Below are 6,000 nucleotides of genomic sequence, written 5' to 3'. Positions count from 1 at the left end.
ATGCAGCGATTCCTCTTATCAGTTTTGGATAAGTACTATCCTAAGCTATCACAGTGCAATTAATGACCTAAGCCATCAGGTTTGAATCTGGTCTGGCTGAGAGCATCTCCAGTAGCATCATCTCCCTGCTCCTAACCCGCCTGGGAGTGACTCAGAGGGAACAGCATCACCTGCTGAATCATCAGCAAAACTTCCTGCACCAGCTGGCTCCATGGGGAGAACTCCCATGCAGAAATCAACTGACCAAGCCAAACACCGCTTTGCTTGTGGGAGCTGCAGGGCTGCTGGCCAAGAAAAGATGGGGCCTGCCCTGGGTGTCTCTGCTCAGTAACACTCCTGATGGAGGGATTTCTTGTTCATCAGGGTTTCCTGATTTAATATACGGGCCCGACTGTGACTAGCAAGCATGTAAAGACCCTAGGGAATTCAGGGAATTAGCTTTGTGCTAGCTGTTGTACAAATGTGTCACAGAGACAGCCCCTTCCCAACAGATGGAGGGGAACCGAAGCACAGGGAGAAGTGACTTGCCTGAGGTTGCACAGCCAGCTGCAGGCTGAGCTCGGAAGAGCACCCACCTCCCCACGTCGCCCGTCTCCAGGCCTGTGTTCAGTCCCGCAGACATTACAGCCTCCAGCTGAATTCTGCCACGTTGGGCATTCAAGGTGCACTCCTGCTCCCACTGCAACCCATCGATGGTTTCACCGTAGGAACAAGATAGGACAGGCAGTGCTTCCCCCATGCCACATCCTTTCCCTTTGCCTGAGGAGGCTTGGTTATCTCGTCTCCTCAGCCTGATAGTCTCCGTCTGTCCGTCTGGGCAGGACAGAAGCTCTGCCTGTTGACTGCACATTGTCTGCGTCTGTCTGGCAGCCTTGGCTCTCCCTTGTTCCATTGACTGCTCCCAGCACTGTCTCTGTCTGCCTGCCTCCCCGCTCAGGAGAGCAAGCCTGGCTCCCCGCTGCCGTGCCTCTGGCGTTCTGGCAGCATCTCTCGGCATGTGGGAGGAGGTGGTGGAATAAGGGAAGAGCTCAGAGTTTAACACGACACAAACCGGATGCACAAACCCTTACCTAGCCATGGGAGGTGGAGAACCTGCCAAGCCCAAGAAGCAGAAACAGGCACAACCCTTGGCATGGAGACCTGGGCACTCGTGCAGCTGTGACCACATCACGCGACATGAGTGCAGATTTGCAAAACCGGGCAGGGATAATATCTCCAGTGCCACCCTCCCTCTCCCTCAGACCGAGGTAAATCTGCACATGCCAGAAGGGGGGCTGGTCAAAACCAGCAGCGATATGGATTATGGACCTGGCTATAATGGTGCAAAGTGGGTGAAAGCTTGTAACCTCAAGTGGCAAACTTATTTTACCGTGATATGGCTTTACTAGATGCAAGCAACACTAAAGGGGGCCCTTTGTCCATAAGAAAGGTATATGCCCCAACGATGACTTTCAGAATAAGATCCCTGCCTTTCATCCAGCCCTTTTCTCTGAGTGCTTTAGGGCAGGCATTTTGCACCAGACTTTCCAGTGTTGGGTTCCTGCTGGGAGCTGAGGTGGGATCATGGGAGGAAGTCACTCCCAGGACAGGGAAAGTAGAAAAATAAAAAACATTGCACTAGAAAAAAGTCAGATTTGATGGTTACTGACGAAGGGGATCTCACACAGTCCTCACTACCATACAGAGCATTCCCTAATTCCTGTGTGAGGCCCTGTACTATGCAGGGAAATTGAAACGGAGAGAATGACATGGCCAAGGTGGGGTACAGGTAATCTGTGGAGGGACAAATGAAAGACAATGAAATCTCAGCTGATGGTCCAGCCATGACCTGTCCTCTTTTGGAGCTGGACAAAGTCATGGCTGAACTCTTCATGGCTCACCTCACACCTTTCTCATTAGTGTGTAAATTGAAACTTGTGGACTGAAAATGCTGGGCTCACCACTGTTGAGGAGTTATTGCTCTTACACTACAACGGCTGCAGCCCATCTGCCTCAACCCCAGGGGTCTCACACTTCAGGCAGAGCCCACTGACTCCAGCAGGTTGTGGCTGATGCAAATGATGAGACCAAACCCTGACTTCAGGTAGTTGCCACTCTCACCTATGCAGCCTCAGCACTTGTTTTTCAAAAGCAGCAGGTGAGCATTGTTACTCTAAAGCAGATGCCACTCTGTCCCCCAAATGACAGAAATAATCACAAGAAAGGCAGTGAAAGAGAAGACTCTTGGAGTCCCATCTAGCTCATCTCTCTGGGGTCAACAGAAGACAGTCTCCTCAGGTCTTTTCCTAGTGACCCCGGTGATGGCATTTCTCCCAGGGCTACAGGAACATACCAAAGGCTCAGAGGGCTCATGTTTTTTCTGACAGTCATCCTATATTTCCCCTCTCTTTCATCCCTTTAGTTCCAGTTATTTACCTCTCTCTGTCCCCTAAAAAATCTTTCTCCCTCCTTGGGCATCTTCCCAGAATGCCTATCAGCCCCTCCCCACCACCTGATTCAGCCTTTTGTCACAAACCAGTCCTTCAAGCTCTGGACCAGATTACTACTCTCCTCTGAACTTTGTCAGTGGTCATCTTCCGGCCGGAAGGCTAAAATTTTCCACAGGCTTTACTGCCCACAGTCAGAACCAGATTTTCAACAACATGCAGCACATCAGCTTGGAGCTGCTCACAACGAAAAAGCCATCTATTCCTCCAGGGAGGAGATAAGATGTAGGGCCTTCAGAAAAACTGTCAACCCTCCCTCACCTCCTGACATCGATGCACAGGCACCTTCACATCCCACGGCGTGTTTCCCTGCTTGTTCGTATAGCAGTACAATGAAGTTTGTATCTTAATTAGGGCACCGAGGTGCTAACATAATGTAAATAAAAAAAGAAAGCTATGACTTCTCGAGCTGTAACAGATCTACAGATCTACAGACTACAGATCTGTTACAGAGCTGTAACAGATCTACAGACTGAGAGTCCTTCCCTGAAAGGGGAAAGCTTTGAGCATTGTTTTCATACACTGGCAGAGCTCTGGGGCAACTCTAGTCGATTTTAGGGAAAACGGCAAAACCAGAGGGGCTTGACTTGAACTGATCAACCTCAAAGTCCCTTTTGGCGTAGGAGGCAGAGAGTCTCCTGTTGCTGGTTGCGTACATTGCAGGCAGCAGTTTATTAAAGTGCTCCCTCATTAAGTGCACGGCACGATATCAAAATAAACAAATAAAAATTTGCAGCCTACTGGTGACATCTTTAGCCACCCACTTCCACTGCCAAAGGGTGACTTAAGAGCTGCGGGGCCGTAGGTGTTGCTGGCAGTCCAAGGGTTAAGCTGGGTTAGTCATGTCCGGGCAGGGCCAGGGGCAGATGCGCTGCCCAGGGCCACTGACGGTGGAAGGCCAGTGCCATCTATGGGCCGTATCCTGCCTTGGCTGCTCTCCGTGCTGATCTGGGACAAGGCACAAGAGTGGGGACGGGTCTGGCACAAGGGAATGCTGCCCTGAGTTGTCATCCATCAGCTAAGAAGAGGGAAAACTCTTGCATGCAGACAGAGAGTGCCCAGGCAGATGGGTTCAGGCTGTGCTACCAGAGAAACTGTCACTTGTGGTGATGGGAAAATAGATGGGTCACGTCCCCTTGTAGCAGAGGCACCCGCCCAGGTTCCCATCTGGCAGACTGGTTTCCTGCTGAAGTGTCTGGGATGACATGGAAACCTCCCCAATGGGAGAAAGATAGATGCCCTGTTCCTGAGGGGTACGGGGCAGCAGGCACTCCCAAACCCATAGCAGAGGACAAGGACAGCGGTACCTGTCGTGAAAACAGAGCAACTAAGGCACACAGTGGTGAAGCCATCTTTCACATACAGCCACCTGCCAATGCCAAACCTGGTGAGAAAACCCAAGGTTTTCTCCCAAGCGCCCGTCAATGCTCTAAGACTACGTTTGCACCTTTCCTAGAGCATGATCCTATCCTGACGTCCTCTAAAGCTGGTGATCGTTAAAAACTGGACAGTGCAGAAGTGGTTACCCTCACCATGCCCTTCCTGCAAACAAAATATCCCGTGATAATGAACGTGAAGCGTTATTTTTGCCCAGAAAATATAGCTAGGTGGATAGATAACAGAAAAGTAAAGCTGAGCTCCTGGATGGGCTTCTTTGCCAGCTTGGCAGTGCATTTGCACAGCCGCTGTCCCTGCTCTGGGCAGGCAGCACCCTCTGCTGCCCTCTAAGAGCAAACCAGACCTTGCTGTAAAACCTCCTGGACTTTGCTGACATTTTGCTGGGGATTTCCAGGGAATTTTGCGGTTGCTTGGATTCATTCATGTATGCAATGCCTCTTCTACTAGCTAAGCATGATGAATTATCAAATTTAACTGAGAAAATAAAATCCAGTAACGTGTAAAACCCTGATTGTGATTAAAAGTGACTGCTTGTGATTCTAGAAAACAAGGCAGTATGTGATCAGAGTGGAACTCCTGGACTGGCAATTCAATACTCTAATAAATACATCCCTCATCTGGTGGGTAGGAAACAGATTTTACGATTCTTAAATGAGATCTGAATCAAACTCATCTGGGAAATGGATTTCTCACAGCTCCATCATGCAAATGTCTGCTTTTTAATGGAAAACTTGAGAAGAATTAACTGTCATGGTGAGCTTAAACAGGTGATCTTAAATTGCAAAATTTTCACAAAACAGCAAAACCTTTCTGGTTCCAACTCTACAGACCTTCTTAGAATTAGAGCATTCCTTATCTATATATGGTTGAATTAGCCAAACTAACAAAATACAAAAAATAAAGAAGAAAGAAGTATTTAAGACCTGTGTATAACATCTCAATGTTAGACAACAGTGCGATCTGATCAAAGAAGAGCTTGCTGGAGGCTAACAAACATACACAAAGTAGACCCAGCTTCACCTGCATCTTGGTTTCTAACAGCCATATCTGTTCTGATTTCCAGTGATTTTAATACATGGTGTTTTTATGCCACAGGGCAGTGTGGATACCAAGCTCCCCCCGAACGAGCAGGTAGCCTGTGACCTCTGCCTGGCATTAGTGTAAATGACTAGATGTGGTCCAGGATGATGTTGAAAGTATCCTTGTGTGTCTGAGGTTTGTCCTTGGAAAGTGGACGTAGGATCAGATAAGACAATCTCAACTTGGCCTTTTTCCTGCTCTAGAAAAGACAAAAATACTTGTCTGCGAAAGGACTACTGAAAACCTAACTACAAGAAAGTAGTAAGCTAGATACAAGTTTATTGCCTACTGGCTACAAGCCTTATCTCTGCATGTTTCTAGAAGCAAAGTATAGTGAAGTATAGCCAAGCCATTCTCTAAAACAGCAGCTCCCAAGATGGTAAAATCAGTCAGAAGAGGAGTAGTCTTGGGCAATATTAAAATTAGTCACTGAATTTTGTTGTTGTTCCCTATCTGATTTCTGTTTTTCTCACACAAGGACTAGTTTGTCAAAGAAAGATTGCTTATGGACTTCTGATCATCAGTTTCCAATGCCAGCGTTAAGTAATAAACAGAATGGCTCAATGAGCAAGTGATTTATCTCACTGGAAGGAGAGCAATTGGTCTGCATGGAAAACTCCCTAGTGGGATGGAAAGCAAACAAGTATCTTGATCCACTGTGTTGGCTCATCAGGAACACACTGAAGTTGCCAACAAGCACGGTTTACTGACATCCTGTTTCTTTGTGGCTGCTCCAGGGGGTTGCAATGCATCTCCAGAGGTGGGAGAAACACCACTGAAGCTTCCTGCTTCCACTTCTCTGCTCACAAAACTGTCCTCAGGTCAGAGTGGTGAAAGGATGCAGAGCCAGATGATGTCCCAGGTGTGCATTGACTGGGGAAACCCTGGGAAGAGCAGAGGGTACCTCTATGTCTTCTTTAGCCCTGGTGAGTGTGACATGTACTACATGGCACTTATACGGCTGTGCAGTTGATCCTTGGTCAAACCAAGGCTGTTGTTGCCTTCATTTATATCTCAAACACCTCTGCTGAGATAC

Source organism: Rissa tridactyla, chromosome 19 (assembly GCF_028500815.1).
Source record: "Rissa tridactyla isolate bRisTri1 chromosome 19, bRisTri1.patW.cur.20221130, whole genome shotgun sequence".
Lineage (NCBI taxonomy): Eukaryota > Metazoa > Chordata > Aves > Charadriiformes > Laridae > Rissa > Rissa tridactyla.
The sequence above is the reverse complement of the archived record's forward strand: the minus strand, read 5'-3'. Positions refer to the sequence as shown.